At 38.5% G+C, this 17,334-nt stretch overlaps 1 protein-coding gene across 5 annotated transcripts in view; it reads left to right on the top strand.

The window, feature by feature from the left end:
• LOC117431973 (PHD finger protein 21A-like) overlaps positions 1-17,334 on the top strand; it is a 56,383-nt gene that overhangs the window by 12,977 nt on the left and 26,072 nt on the right. The window lies entirely within an intron of this gene.

The following is a 17,334-nucleotide window of genomic DNA, read 5'->3' on the forward strand; positions in this document are numbered from 1 at the left end:
TGTTTCTAATCTGATTCTGTTAAACCCAATGAGAGAAGATGTGTCCACTGCATCCCTACAAGGAGCATTCAATGAAATGTTTCTTCTGTATTGAATTAAAAGCATACTGAGTGTAAATACCAGAGGATAAACATTCAGGGGTGTGCGGTCCTTCTCTCTGGAACCTTGATTCAATACAGCTATTGATCCAGAAAAAGTGCTGGCTGTATGTATTTATTTATTTTGTGTGTTTAACTGACTGCTCCCAATTTTGCTCCCCTCATTTATTCATCAAAGACAATTTAGCTGATATTGCACTTCAGAATTCCTGCCTGTGCCAGTTTTAGGCTACATTTTTATGGCTGTTTTCCAGGCATAACCTGTTGTCACACCGAGGAGGCTGCTAGCTGGAAGTAATGGCAGTGCATCTGTTACATAAAAGGGTTTATCTGCAATGTAACAGGCAAAGCATTACATACTTGTAGGAGATCAAATATGGTATTTGGTATGGAAGCAAATGTTAAAAAAAAAAAAAAAAAAAAAAAAAAGTTTGCACTTGTTAAGTTGTTAGGGTTTTTTTTTTTTCTGTATACTGCATAATTTTACTGGCCCTGTAAAAAAAAAAAAAAAATTATTTTAATGTTTTTTCCAAGTGTCTTTTAACAGCCCTAGACTAGTGTTAGTTTCTTGAACAGTCAAATAGTTTGATGCATACAACATTTTATTTAATCCAACAACAGACGGAAAAAATAAAAAAATAAAAATAACATTGTTTTAATAACTAATGAGTTCAAATTCATGTTTGATACACAGCTTTAGTATGTATGATTGTCAATTTCCGTTAACCGTTTCACTGCTGCGTTGTTTCGTTGACGCACCATTCTACGGTGCCTTTAGCAAGCACCCTTCTGTATTCACAAAAATTTTCCAGTTAACTCTGAAGTCTAACAGAAAGGAAATGCTGCTTTTTCTTCTCCTCGTACTGTTGTGATATGGAGTAAATCTTTACGTTCTGCCATACATCTGAAAACAGATATTACTCAGATAATCACACTGACAATTAAAAAAAGGAGTGGGAAGGGAAGGAATCCATGGTAATTTTTTTAAATTTTATATTTTAATACAATTTGAGTCAGCTGAGCTGTCGGTTCTGTCTCTGCTGTTCTTGCACAGTATGGTGGGAAGGAGCTGTAATAGCTGTGAGTGAGTAACAACGAGTTCCTGTCAAAGAATGTGTGTGAGAGAGAAGGAAAGAATGGGAGGCGGGATGCGGTTGGCTGGCTGCTGGCTGCTGATCTTACATGTTCAGGCAGGCCTAGCTGAAAAGTATGTCCACATTTTTACCATACAAGAGGTGCTGGTTGCTTCTTTGTGTGTTTTGTATATTTTAATGGGGAGGGAATGAACTGCACATGGAGTATTACCTTCTGAGTATTTGTTTGCAGCAGTGATTTCCACCTCATTTTCAGCATTTGTTTTTTGTCCAAATTTAGCTCACAACCAGCAAAACTTTATAAACCAGTTAACCGCAGTACTGCACTGGTGATGCCTCTTTGGAGTAAATGTAGCGTTATACTGTTATCATCGGTATGCACTGTACTGTACAGTAGTAGTCTTTCTCTGTGCGTTCCAAAGTCCCGTTGTTCAAATGTGTGACGTCCCATTTAATTTTCAATAACCTATTTTCACAATGAAAAGGATTTTTATTATGCCTGAGTGAACAAGTGGATTTATCCCAGCTTGATTAATTATGTATGAAAAATAACTTTATTCATATCATAAATCTACTGTATATGAGCGCACTGTAGGCCTAGTAATAATAATAATTAACAAGGAGCATTGCTATGCGTACCCAATAGTTAAATGTATATCTTGTAGGGAATGCGTTCTTTCTGCAGTCCTCCATCCCTTGTTTTTACCAAATAGATGTGTTTTTTTTAATACACAGACAATAAAGATATAAAGAAAGACATCCTCCGCAATACATGCATTACGTACCGAAGAAATGTTATGTTAAATACTAATCATTGTACCTGCCTCCCCTTTCAAATGCTGTCCAGTATTCAGAGACTTTAGGAAATGTCAGTATTTTGAACAATGCTTGGCCTTTTTTTTCTGATGCTTGTAGTCCGCTATAATAAAAAATAAAAAAATTGTTAAATTCTGATGTTGAAAGATCAAGTGGTGTAACTGAATTCAGTGTACGGAGGGGGAAGGAACGTGGACTCTGATAACTGCTTTACTGTTTAAAGACAGAAACATTGCACAGCAAGCATACGTTTTGAGTTCATTTAGATGACAAAGTGCTTATAATTATAAAACTGGCATAGCACTCTCTGTGATGCATTTCACTATTTGTGTTTCCTTGTTGCGTCGGGTATTACTTTGTCAGCATAAATGTAGCTGTCTGGGTGCTAATGATTTTATTATGGATTTGTTTTGCCTGTAGTGATGGGATTTATCTGCTGTTAATTTAACCAGCATTGCCCACCTGGTCTGATTTCTCTAGACAATCCGTGGAGTTGTTGTAATAAACTATACTGGTAGAACCAACCTCAGTTAATGATTTTTTTTTTTTTTTTTAAAACCCATTTGCCTTGTCCCAAAGTTCTCTCTAATTTCATGTAAAAATGTTATTTTATATAAATACTTTCATGTTAAGCCGCAGACCTATACTGAATTAAATTAAACATTTTTGGTTTGTTTAAAAACATTTATTTTTATTTAGTTAGTTAATGCCGTATGATTAAGAAATAACCAAGCTTGTCTCTTTAATTATGTGTTCTGCACTTCTTCAGAGAGTTGCATCACTTTTGAAGCGGAGACAACAGATGCCTTTGTAGTTCTGTGTCTTAACTTTGTATGTATGTGCATTGTTTTTTTGAAAAAGTTGCCAGGTTTCTTGTTTCTCAGACTTCATCTGAGAATTTTGTAAGATCAATGTTACAAGCACAGTGAAATTGACTTGAAGCTTGTGGCTGTTACAGTACATTGAAAGGTGTGTGTACAAGGTAGGCAGCAAGCAGGAGCAATTACTATGGATTTAGTTCATTTGCCTTTATGTCTTGCACTGATTTAGAATGCTGCTGCTGCGGTTTTTATTTTCCTAATTTAAAATATTTATTTTATATACTTTGTGACAGGCAATTTAATGTTATTAGGAGGGAACTTAATGTTGAAGATTACAAAAACAAACTAATTTATTTATTTATTTATTTTGCTTTCTACTTTCAGAATATATTGAGTTTGGATGGTCTTGTTTATCTTTTTAATTGCTTCTGTTCAAAGCTCACTCAGTAGGCATTCATTGCTTTTCATGGAAACCACTGTGACCAAAAGATATTGTCAAGGCTATAATGAGACGAGCAAGAGGAAGTACTGTACAGTATGTCATTTAGTTTGGATTTTTTGTTCTTTTAGTTTAGCTACTGGTCACTTCAATATTATTTTTGAAATAATAAAATAAAATGACTTTATTGGCCTTGATCCTCATCTGGTATATTTTTTTGTAATTGATTCACATTGTGTAGCAGCACCACAATGCTATGGTAAAATACTTTGTGGTTTAAAGTACTTGGCAGCGTCCTGTTGCCAGCTGTACGTTCATGCCCACCTGCTGTGACAGACTCCTGAATAATGCCACCTCTGCCCTGTGTGGATGCTCCGATTTATACAGGGCTGGACAATCCAGGTACTCATCTGATTATACAGGGCTGGACAATCCAGGTAATCGTCTGACTTCTCCAGCTGAGAAGCACCAGGTCAGGTACGCAGGGTTACAGGACCTGCTGTTGCATGCCAAGCTGTGCAGTTCAGAAAGAGTTCTTGGAAGTGAGTCTGTACTTGCAAATGCCTGTACTGGTGTGCTTTTGGCACAGCAGTTGTGGGCCCATAGTAGCAGAGTATTGAAACAAGCGGGGTGCAGTGAATAAACTAGTGGTCAACTGGACTTCTATTAGTTTTAAATGTAGTATTTTAAAGGTAAAGTTTGTAAACGCTACGTAAGTCCAGTTTTGAAATCTTAATAGAAATCCACTCCTTGCTCATGTTAATACATTATGTTACAGTATAAATGTTCCATCTCCACAGGTAGAATATGTAAGAATTAGATTGAACAATTAAAAATAGTTTAGGTTGCACTTACTAAAGATATTTAAATCTAAATAAAAAATCATGAAGCAGTGTAGAAGATGGTCCACATTCTACAATTGCAAAAAAAAAAAAAAAACCTTTCATTGTGTTCTCCTATTTGTAACTAGTTATTGAAACAGTATCACAGATTCATTGCACTATGGGGGCTTGCTGAATAGCAATGAGAACAAGCTTATTCTGTTGTAGGAAGACGGCTGTATGTAAATGTACTCCAAGAATAGCTAGAAGGTAAATTATTTTCAGTTATGGTAATCCAGCTTCAGAAATCAAACCTCCTAAGTGGGCTGTGTTGATTCTGCTCAGTCTGTTCGGGCTGGCTGGCTCGCACAAGCCCTGTGTTTTTTTTTTTTTCAGCAGTTAATGAAGGACCCGGATGTGAGGCTGAGTTATCATTGGTGCTCAACCATGCATGTCAAAATTGTGAGAGACCAAAAAAAAGTGTAAAAAAAGAAACCATGCTACACATTTTTCAGTGTTTCTTTTTTTTTTTTTTTAAACCATGACATGCTTTACTGTTTGTTTTTAACTATTGTTTTTGGTTTGTTTTTCTAATGACCTGCACTGTGCTTTATCACATATCTTTGGATCCCACCCACCATACAGTACATTGAGCTCAGATAGGAATGGGCACTTGACTTTGTCTGACACTGCACAAGCAGCACATTTTTGTTCGTATGCATGGCCTCAGTCACTGTCATATTGTTTAGGGTGCAGGAGCATGCATAATTTTTCAAGTTGCAGGATTTCTGGTCTGCAGAGAGGTGATGAAACCACCACTGGAAATATGTATATATTTGTTGTCCTATGCATTTCAGCTATGCGATGGTACAGTGCATTTCTGTTGACGGGTTTCGTGGGTAACTGTAGGTTTTTATGTACTGGTGCGTCTTACCCTGTGCTAAAGCAGAACCTGTCCCAGCCCCAGTTTCTCCAGCAGGCGTCCCCGTGGAGCCACTTGAAGGCCGTTGTAGTGGCTGGGGACAGCAGCTGAACTAAACAAGGAAATAATAGTCTGGCAATGAACCTCTTAATTCTCTCATTCTTAATCTGATTCTCTCTACCTGAGCTCCATTGAACTAGGAAAACATTGAACTGGGTGGTATTTACAGAATGGTTCCAAACCAATTCATTTTGAGGGAGCTTGTTCTAAACTGAGGAGTGGGGAGTGGGAGGAACCAATGCGAATTTAGTTGTATGACTTGGTTGTTAGTTTTCAAAAACCACATTCTGTTACCTAGTAACCTGTGAGCACTCCTATTGCAACTTGGCTTAACCCATGAGCACCTTCTTGCCTATAAATAAGTGTGGCATGTGTTAAGTGTTGGCAGTGTGTCTATTTTACAGTACAGTATCGTGCCAGGCCATTGGCAGTCACTCTGGTGCTAGTACTGTACCGGCGATTTTTGAGTGGTCTGCAACTGTTCCATTGTCGCACCCTTGCTGATTTATTAAATGCAGAGATTGCTGATGAAGGCGATTTGGAACTGGTCCAGGCTTAAAAATTCATCATTTGTTCATTAGCGGTATTGGTATCTCTAACTCTCTGTCTTGCTCTGGCCTGAAACAGCAACGACTTTCCTGTCTGTCTTCAGGGAGTCCTAATTTGAATTTGAAGCCAATTCTGCAACACTCTGGGATGTTAATATTAATGAACATGTCGGTCATTCATCAACGTGATGACAGATGAGCACCAGCACCTTGGTGGTGGAGGAGGACTGCCGCATACATAGATATGAACTCCTAGCTTCTCTAGAACTGTAGTTTGGAAAGATATTTTATACATACATACATACCTACATACCTACATACATACCTACATACATACCTACATACCTACATACCTACCTACATACCTACATACCTACATAGCTACATACCTACATACCTACATACATACATACATACATACATACACACATACATAGCAAAAGTATTCAGACCCCTGACCAATTCTCTCATATTACTGAATTACACATGGTACATTGAAATTTCGTTCTGTTTGATATTTTATTTTAAAACACTGAAACTCAAAATCAATTATTGTACGGTGACAGTTGGGAAATATTTTTAAGAAAAATAAAAAAACTGAAATATCTTGCTTGCATAAGTATTCAACCCCCACACATTAATATTTGGTAGAGCCACCTTTCACTGCAATAATAGCTTTAAGTCTTTTGGGGTAAGTATGTACCAGCTTTGCACACAGTGTCTGAGTGATTTTGGCCCATTCTTCTTGGCAGATTTGCTCCAGGTTGTTCAGGTTGGTTGGACGACGCTTGTGGACCGCAATTTTCAAATAGTGCCACAGATTCTCAATGGGATTGAGATCAGGACTTTGACTGGGCCACTGTAGGACATTCACCTTTTTGTTCTTGAACCACTCCAATGTTGCTTTGGCCTTGTGCTTGGGATCATTGTCCTGCTGAAAGGTGAATTTCCTCCCAAGCTTCAGTTTTTTAGCGGACTGAAGCAGGTTCTCTTGCAGTATTTCCCTGTATTTTGCTCAATCCATTCTTCCTTCAATTTTAACAAGATGCCCACTCCCTGCTGATGAGAAGCATCCCCACAGCATGATGCTGCCACCATAATACTTCACTGTAGGGATGGTGTGTCTTGAGGCATGGGTAGTGTTAGGTTTGTGCCACACATAGCGCTTTGAGTTTTGGCCAAAAAGCTCTATCTTGGTCTCATCTGACCACAAAACCTTTTCCTACATTGCAGCTGGGTCACTCTCATGCTTTCTGGCAAACTCCAGACGTGCTTTCAGATGGTACTTTTTGAGTAACGGCTTCTTTCTTGCCACCCTCCCATACAGGCCAGTGTTATACAGAGCTCTTGATATGGTTGACTGGTGCACCATTACTCCACTCCCAGCCACTGAACTCTGTAGCTCCTTCAAAGTGATTGTTGCCCTCTCTGTGGCTTCTCTCACAAGTCTCCTTCTTGTTTCAGCGCTGAGTTTTGAGGGATGGCCTATTCTTGGCAGTGCCTGGGTGATGTGATGCAGCTTCCACTTCCTGATTATTGATCCAACTGTGCTCCCTGGGATATCTAAACACTTGGATATTATTTTGTACACTTTCCTTAATCTATGCATTTGTATTACTTTATCTCTAACTTCTGTAGAATGCTCTTTGGTCTTCATTTTCCTTCAGATTCACAGCCTGACCAATGATCCTTCAACAGTGGGGTTTTTATCCGGAAAATGTGACAGCAACTTTAATGGTTCACAGGTGGAGGCCAATGGTAAGGTAATTGTGTCCTCGTTAGGGCAATTTCTTTCATTGGTGTAAACTGGGAGCTTCCACAGCACAGGGGTTGAATACTTATGCAAGCAAGATATTTTAGTTTTTTATTTTTCTTAAATATTTCCCAACATAAAACCAATGTCACCTTACAATAATTGATTTTGAGTTTCAGTGTTTTAAAATAAAATATCAAACAGAACGAAATTTCAGTGTACCATTTGTAATTCAGTAATATGAGAGAATTGGTCAGGGGTCTGAATACTTTTGCAAGGCACTGTATATAATTAGCTCAAAGAGCCAGCTGCCCAACGTTTCGATATGTTGTTCATATCTTTCTCAAGGGAGCCTTTTTGTTTACATTTGGTGGGGGAGGCATTAAAACATACTTTTCGGAGTGCTGTTTTGTATAATGAAAGTTTTAAGACATCATTTTTTTGACTCCTGCCTGTACCTTTTTCTGTTTTATGATGGAATTTTTTAGAGATGATAGGAACGTTTTCTAAATGATGGCATGGAAAGTAACAGTTGAAAGAATCCCTGTAATTGTTGAACCACTCATGTTAACTTTGGGGAATGGTGGTCAGGGGACAATTGTTGCAAAGCATCGCCACCACCACCGTCATGCTTTCTCTGTGTTTTTGACCGGGGCATTGTCTGGAAGCAGGGATTAGGAAGGGGAAAGTGAGTTAACAAAGGAAAAGAATCGTGAGTAAAACTAGTGCTGGCAGGTTCCTCGTTTTAGTTTTTTCTTGACATCTCGGTGAAATCGCTAGGTTTTCTATCCCCACTGGCACAGCTCCAGTAAGTTGTATGTATTGTAGCTGATAAGACTGTGGACCCACTAGGCTGTCTCCAGGGATTTCCATTACAGATCATTGCATTCAAGGAGTCACATTTAATTATCGTAACAGCAGCCTGCATCGCACTGTCACAGCAGAAATTAGGCAAATATTTTACCATTTGCCTTCGGGGGCGGCGCTGTCCTAACCCAGTTCGCTTGCCTTCTCGACGGCTTGTCGGCCCAAATGATGAGGATAATAAGCAACAAGAAACTGGAGTTTCTGCATCCACCAATAATAACCTGCTTTCTGTAACAAGTTCGGAGGCTGAACTGTTTGTTTTGTTTTTTATCTGCATGTGTACAATTGCATGCCTGAGACATGCATTATATGTTCTTGTTGTATTTCATCACAGTTAAACTTTATAAACTGATTCTAGATGTGCAGTGCATAAACTATTAGCTCTACAGCTTGGGAGTAAATTCTTTCTGACCTAAGGAATCTGATAAGAACAACTACTTGCACAGGACTTCCTTATAAGCACCAATCCTGGCCGTGTGACAATCTAGGACGCTCCAGCACTGTAAAATGAGTTGTATGTTCTCTCTTGTTTGCATGCAGTGGCATATAATTGGAAAGTACTTGTTTTATGGGATTTCAGCAGAACAAAGAAACTGGCTTTCTTGCAGCTGTGTCTCGTTTTAACATAAGCAGGAATAATCTCTCTCTCTCTCTCTTTTTTATATATATATATATATATATATATAATGTATGTGTGTGTGTGTGTATATATATATATATATATATATATATATATATATATATATATATATATATATATATATTATATGTGTGTGTATATATGTGTATATATATATATATATATATATATATATATATATATATATATATATATATATATATATATATATATATATATAATGTGTGTGTGTTTTATTTATTTTATGTAAGGTATTTCAAAAGGCATTTGTTATAAAGAAATTACATTAATACAAATATGTTTAGAACTATGATGTTATCGGATTAAAGGAGTGCTAACAGAGTTTTACATTTTTATTTTCTTACCTTTTTAAGCAATATCATTGTTCTGACTTTTCTTATCTTGAAGATCTGGCCTGGAAATCAGAAAAATCTAAATTGGGGGTGGGGGTTTGGAAAGCCAAATAAAAATAAAATAGGTAAAGTGGGTTTTTCTGAGTTTGTGAGATTTACTGTGGTTACTGTATAATTTTACAGCCCGACAGCTTTTACATGCTTCTAATTAATATGAAAGCTGTGGACTTTATTTAGTTGCTTCAGTTCAAATACATTTTGACCAAGGTTACCGCACATGGAGCCTTTTCTAAAATCAGTTCTGAATGTTTACTATAGTGACTGCAAAAAAAACCAAAAAAACTTGGATGAACCTTTGTACTGTATCAAGCTGAAAATAACTGATACAGTACTGGGGGACTAATGTTGGACTAATGACCCCTGTCTGCAGTGCGCTAATTTGATAGGAGCGCATGCTTTCTTTCTCCGCGTGGCCTTTGCAGTGAGCAGGTGCACTAAATAATTGATGTTGTATAATGTGGTGTTTTTCCTCCCATTTTCAGCGCTCCTATTTGCCATTGTTGTTGTAAACTCGCTGGCCTGGAAGTAATTAATAGCCATGAAGTGTGTGTTTTTGTGGAGAGCAGTGATTACGACTACTGCGGTCCCAGCCATGCAGAGTGTGTTTGCTTTACAGATGCTGTGTCCCTTTCTGTTTCCCATTGGCGTCGGGGCTCCCTAGTGTTGTGAAACTCACAGGTAGTTTCGGATGTACTGTAGCTATTTTCGTGTTAATTTGTATGGCAACAAACAGTTCCTCAAGTTGCTTTTTATGGTATTTATTTTATTTATTTATTTATTTATTTGTTTGTTTGTTTGTTTAATCACTTCATTATCATTGGTGTAGATCCATAGAGGTAGCAGGTATGTGGGTGTGATTTCATTATCACGGGGGAGTCGAGCAATATACAAGTATTTAATAATAATAATAATAATAATGCAAATTGCATAGAAACTAGTCAATTGTTGCTATCACAAAAGATACACATGCATATATGTACAGCTTTATATTACAATTTTAAATGAGGCATGTGTTTCTCATATCTCCCAAGGAACACTGAGTTCCAGCCGTTCTCTAAATGCAGTTTTCATGTGGGTTTTTTTTGGGTTTTTTTCTTAATCCTGTTTTACTTTCATAACATCATTTGTACACACAATCCAAAGACATTCTGTAAATAGGGTAGGTTTGAGAGCTGCTTAACACTGGTTTGCAAGTGCGCGTGTGTGTGTGTGTGTGTGTGTACACTGCATTATGAATGCTGGCACCAGGCATTGCAGACCACTGTGCCAGCAGGTTTGTGAGCTGATGGTCTGTACTGTACAGTATGTGATGTTTGAGTGCCTCCCAGAGCAACTGTTCAGGTTGGGATCTGAACCGTTTGGAGATGCGTCACAAAGAGGATTGCTTTCTGAGCCGACGAGGTGTGTAACCAGCCACCCCCCCCCCCAGGGGAGCAAACACTGGAACCATGAACAGGACTTTACAGAAGAATAATAAAAAAAAAAACATAACATGACAAGAGCCAAAACCTTGCTGGTAATAATAATGCGTGCATACTCTTTACAAAATGACAGTCATTGAAAGAACTGTAAAGTAATGTAGGCTGATGCAGAGAAATTAGTCTCCAGCTTGTATTTTGTATTCGATAACCAGCTCTGCCAAGATAAGGCCTGCAGAAAAGATGGGCTATTCAGCCTCTGAATTAAAGGGCCTTTTATTCTGAATCTGGGTTTGTTAGCATAACTGCGTGGTGGCCAGCAGACCAACAGATGCTTGCCTTGAGGTAGCTGGTGCTTAGATGGTACTGAGATGGTACTGTAGTGGTAGAAGTTTTTTTGGGGGGTGGGGGTCGGCTGTCTGACTGAGTTAATGAAGCTTATTATATGTACAACAACTATTTAACATAAAATTCTTCACACTAAAGAGCTGGAATACAACCCACAAAAAGTTACATTAAATAGAGTAGAAACAGTGTGTAAATGGTTCTGTTCAGTAGCTACCTCACCCTCCCAGTTATTAACTGACCAACAAATATCTGTCTAGCGGTTAGTTAGAATGTACAAGGGCTGATGAAGGTGTAACCGTCTAACATCAAACCAGTAAAACGCCTGTCTACGCATCCCAGAACCCTGGTGGAAATAGTGGGAACTATTCTGTATTGCGTTTCTTAATTTAGCACACAGGCTGAAACGACATGGCCTCAAAACAGGAGCAATGAACAGCTTCCTGTGCTTACCATTGGCAGGGCATTAACATTTAAACCATGCTTTTACCTGCTGGACATTTTTTGGCCATTTCATGGTACAATAAATATGAAAACCTTCGTGTTTGTGCTGCTAGGCGGACAGCTAGAGTTTCAGGAAATGTATCTTAGGACTAATTTATTATTTATGACAGGAGTTGTAGTGTTCTGAAGGGCAGCCCGATACAGGAGCTCACTGAGTTGCTTTTAGCTCAGTCCTTCCCCTGCAGGATATACAGCACTGTGTGTTCACACCCAGTGACCGGTTATAGTGGAGGTGTCTGTTGGTACGCACCTACATGCCTGTCATGCGTAGCTTTAGTTTTGAGAACTGTTGGTCCAAGTTGTTTTAAAGTTTCCGCCAAGGGTTTTAAACCTTTGGAGGAATGTATGCTTGCTATTGGGGAGCTAGTCGGCTGTGACAACGTAAAATCAGCTTCTCGCATGAGCGGGTCGATTTTGTAGTTTTTTTTTAGGTACAGTTTTTTTTCTACAACCATAGTATCTATGGTTGTAGAAAAGGGGATTGTTGTGAATAACACTTTTTCTTCCAGTAATTCCTTTAGCTGTCCTGCTAGGAAAATCACCCTCTCTAATGTTCCCCCTTTCCTGAAAAATGAGGTGATAGAAAGGGAGCTGGCTAGATATGGGCAGCTCATGCCTGGGCTGAAGAGAATCCCTTTAGGCTGCAAGTCACCACATCTGAAACATGTAATTTCATTCAGAAGGCAGTTGTTTATGATTTAAAAAAAAAAACATTGAAGATCTTACATTACACTTGCGTTTAATGGATGGCAGTGATTATGTCATTTGTGCAACCTCCGACTTGATGAAAAGTGTTTCACATGGGGGACTGAAGGTCACATTGTGAAAAACTGTCCCGAGAAAGAGAGTAGGGAGCGTGATGGGAGTAAGGGAGATGAGACTGCTGATATGCAGAAGCCCGGACCGGCCGGTGCTGGGCTCGCTGGCGGATCAGTACCTGCGGGCAGCAGGGAGGGAGAGCAGGCTAGTGACGGTGGGGCAGCTGAGCTCCAGACACCACGGACACAGGAAGCAGGGAGTGCGGTCAGTCCGCACTGCTGAGCGTTTCCTTACCTAGCTGTGTGCTGCTGTGCCCAGCGAGGGGCTGGAGCTCTTGAGACTGCTGTTCAGGGAACGGAGAGTCCCGCGCGCTGATACCCCCTTTCCATCACTGTTAGTGTCCCCAGCGATCAGTCAGGCTTCTGATGAGCAGGGTCACTTACTGACTGTAGAGGGTCTGAGAGACCTCCCTCTGTGCACAGTAGAGGGGAAACAGTTGTATAGGGTGTGTGTGAAGGGCCGTTAGCAGCAGCAGCAGCAGCAGCAGCTCAGGGCACTGCCAGACACACACTGGAGAGAGGGGCTGGGGGCGGCAAAACAGATAGTGCCAGCTTGGAGAACCCTGTATAAGCCACCACTGCCAAAAAGATAGGGGGATCTGCAATGGAGGATCTTGCACACCATCATTGCCGTTAACTCCTTTGTGAACATCGTAAACCCTGAGCTGGAAGACTCCTGTCTCTCTTGCTCACAGAGGGAGACTGTGTTAACTGTTGTTTTGTGTTCTGCACCTTTGTTTACTGCTCTGAAGGAATTGCTTGATGGATTGGGTTTTGTGTTTTCATGAGGTGTTTTTTTATTTTTAGTTTTAAGTATTGCAAAAAGAGAAAGTACTCAATCCAGCTGGTGAATTTTATTATTGGACAGGCCAAACTAGGAATTTTAAAGATCAGAAAAAAAAAATTAATGACGAGTATTGTGTGCTGTTAAGGATGGTGAACTGGAGGAGTACCTGTAATGTGATCTTTATGTACTGCAGTGTCGACAGTATTTTATGTAATTTTTTTGTTCACTTTGGGTGGATCTGAACTATGATTACATGACTATCTGATTTTTAAATACTGATTTTTGTGTATTCTTTTTAATTGTTAAATACTTTTTTTTTACTTTTTGAAAAACTTTATCTCTCTATCTATCTATCTATCTATCTATCTGTCGAACCATAGTGGCCATGCTTCGATATGCATATTAAAGGAAGGTTCTGTCACACTATGATCTAATAACGTTCCAACTATATTCCCATTAGATTTATATTGGGAGGCATTTTAAAAAACAAATAAAATAATGATGATAATACAAATATAAAAATATAGTAATAATGTATCAGTGGAAAAAATGTATGCCATAATTTCCAGAAAAAGCTACAAATTGCAATTTTTGATGATGTTGTTATGAATCCATTAGAACAATGTTAACTGTATGGAACTGGCAAAAAAAAGTGTGTTCCATGTACAGGTGCAGAAACTGAATTGGTGTCCTTGGCTGTTTCTCATCCTTGTATTATAACATGCATTTCTGGTTTGGTTTATAAATAGGCAATATGGTGTAAACTTTGCACTGGTTTAAAACAGGGACACAATGTTCTGTTTACCTCTCATGAACTCTTGCAATACTTTGACAGTTCTAGGAACCTGAAGTACTCTCAAAAAATATAGATTTTTTTTTATTTTTTTTATTTTTTTAAGCAAACGTTCAGAGACGGGCAGGATATTAGGAAGTAGCTAGAAAGAATCATTTTCACCAATGCCGGGAGGTAAAAAGCTTAATAAAAATAATACTAATAAATATAAAAAATTATTTACAATTTTCCATCAAATTGGTACAGAAAACTCAGCCACAGTGCAGTATGCAAATATTATAACTCGCACTATTGCACAGATTTAGAAAATGATCAGAGTCTGATCTTGTTATTGTAAGATGCTTTAACAAATAACTGCAAGTCATATGATGTAAAAATATGTTAATATTGCAAGAGAATTCTACTGCTTCACTTAGTTCTCGTTCATTTACTCTGCTGCTGAGACTGTGACAGATATACAGGGATTGTCTTTTCCCCAGAGGCTTGCTATATTCCCCTGGCATAAATCCTGGGGAATCCTTTATGAAAATCACGCAACTAGTTATGCATTTTATTTGTTTTCTTTAACATGACTCCAAGTTTCTGAGCCTGGAGTTGAATCTGTGTACTTATCAAAGGTAGACTTTGGTAGTTTTGCTTCTGTGGGTTTGCTACTTTATCCATGACCCACTTAGTGCCATGAACTGCTGATTTTGTATTGGGGAAACACACAAAAAATAAGGGAGAGAGAGCGAAGGAGTTAATGTGCTGTGTTTTTTAATAGATGTGAATGTGCAGTTTGATATGAATTATATCAGTGAGAATTGAAAATGTAGGCAAACCCAGGCAAGTTAACCTGAGCACCAGGAGGGGAAAAAAAACACGAAACATGTTGCCTGCTCTACTAAGTGTTTTTGTTAAGTAAATTGCAATCCAGACAGTGTGAGATTTTAGAGAGAAACAAAAAAAAAACAATTGAACAAGATTGAAACAATATTTGAATGCTGAAGTAGTGTAATTGTTATCCCTGGTGACAGGGTTGTAGACACCAGTATATACAGTACGTAATGTGTGTCAGACTTCAAAGCCTGCTGTATAGTGGTTCCCAAACAATGTGCGATAATGATTGGCCGACAGGATGCAACAGCAAAAAACGTCAAAGAAAAATGACTGTTAAATATGTATGCACCAGCAGAAGAAAAAGTTTCTTTATTATTTCTCAACGGACTCTGGAATTCATTAGAAAAAATAGGCTGTAATGGGCCACGGGTCAAATAGAAATCTCAAAACGAGCCTCAAGTAAAGTTGGGGAACTCCTGATCTAGAGAACCACACAGCCAGCAGTAGTGAGATTTGTGCAGGACATTTCTTTAGCAAGAGTGTCATGGTGTATACAGAGAGCTACAGAATGTTTTAAAACCCTTTCCTTTTACTCATTTAATGAACAGTGGAGAGACACAAAGCCAGACATTTTCAATCCACACAGTACCCGGGGCCTTGAATTATCATTAAGCATACTGCAGCAATTTCATTTAAAATGTATAGCACTTCTGAAGGATGGCATCAATATAAAGGATTCAGAAAATGCACAGTAGCGTATTTTTTTTTATTTGAATCTTGAATAATGCCATTTAAATGTATGAAACAAGGTCAATCACAGTGCAAACTAAGCTTTGCTATATTCATTCTTAAAGTACAGTATCACTTCATATAATTAAACAGTGGGGTGTAATTAGTCTACTGTGATTTGAGATTTAAAATAGTAATTCTTTGCAAAATCTCCATAAAAAAAATAAATCAATAAATAATGCATGCAAAGAACAGGCAGCATTTTGCAAATGTTTGTACAGTTTGTATTCCTTATATGTAATAAACAGAAGAGAAGCTTAACTACCTATTGGATTTATTATCAGTTAATGTAGTGTGTATGTGTGCTGTATAGTAATGCAAAACCAAAGCGATTTTGAAATTCCATCAGAGAGATCTTGCTTTTTTTATGTTCTGTTGCATTTTAAAGTGCGATTTGGAAAAAATAAACACTGCGATGCACACCTTTTTGATGTGCAGCAGTTAATAAATGATCCGTCTTTCTGCCGTGTCGGACGACCTTATTACAGTTGCAGGATCCTTTTCTCAGTCATTCCATTTCTGTTTTTTTTTTTTTTTTCATGGAAGTTCAGTACAGCACAAGGCTAGGGCACTTTTTTTTTTTTTTTGTATATTTCATGCTTTGGTAGAAGGGGGAGGGGTGGGGGGGCTGTAACTACAGTACTCCAGACAAGCAGAATTGTGCTGTGGTTTGTAGATCCCTTTTGTGTTTTAATACATTTCACAACAATGAAATTCAGCCTGAAATCCCAGTCTTAGAAGTGTGTTAAACAATACTAACAGCAGGGAGAATACAAATGTAATCAATTAGTTGCAGAGTTTGTATGTGCCGGTGCTGGAAGTAGGAAGAGCTTGGCGTTTGGGGCGAATAGCAGTAATGCGTTAATGTGTGTCTGTGATGGGTTTAGTTACAGTGTGGAGAGGACTGTGAGGCAGGGAACAATGTGAGAGGAATTTCAATCAACGGCTCTGTGCACTGTTTAAATACCATTAGAAGGAAAGAGGGGATATATCAGAGAGAGATCCACGCACCTGAGAAATTCAAGCTGCTGCATCTGCTTTATCCTCTCTGATGACCCTTGAGGAGTGATCAGATCTACATGAGTTATTGGAGGGAGGAGGGGGAGGGGAGGGGTGCAGGTTTTCCATTCATTACACAAAAAAAAAAATGAAATAAAGGTAACAACTTTGCATACATATCGTTTCGGCCTGCACCCGTTACAAAAATGGAAACCGTACTAGAGATGCGTTTCACTGGTTTGCTGTGTTTTGCTTTCTTGTTATTGAAGAACAGTAGGAAAATGGTAATCTTACCCACTCTATCCAAATAATTTAATTTTTTTTAGCAAATGTGTACATGAGCCCTTAAATAAAATAAAAGCATATTTCATTTAAAAACAGCTTAAAATGTGTGTTTCCATTATACAGCATGAATAGCACTCCAGATTAGACCATCCACACCTATAGTTAAAGGGTTAAGCATTTCCTTGCAGAGCGACCTGACATTTTAAAATTCAGGTTCTGCTCGTTTAAATAGCATGTGCAGTATATTGAGATGAATCTACCATCTGCTGCAAATACCCCCAGAGACAGATGAAGATGGGTGTCTCGGAACTTAAAAGCTATGTTGTGTGTGTGTGTGTGTGTGTTCGTTGTTTTTTTTTTTTTTTTAAATGACACGCAAGACGTATTCCTGCACGGCTGTCTGATATAAATATATGACTTTCCCAGGAGACTTCTGAGTGGCAGAGAGAGAGAATAAAAGCAAGGCACAGTAAAAGAGACTTGGG

The sequence above is a fragment of the Acipenser ruthenus genome, chromosome 27 (genome assembly GCF_902713425.1).
Source record: "Acipenser ruthenus chromosome 27, fAciRut3.2 maternal haplotype, whole genome shotgun sequence".
NCBI classification, from domain to species: Eukaryota; Metazoa; Chordata; class Actinopteri; order Acipenseriformes; family Acipenseridae; genus Acipenser; species Acipenser ruthenus.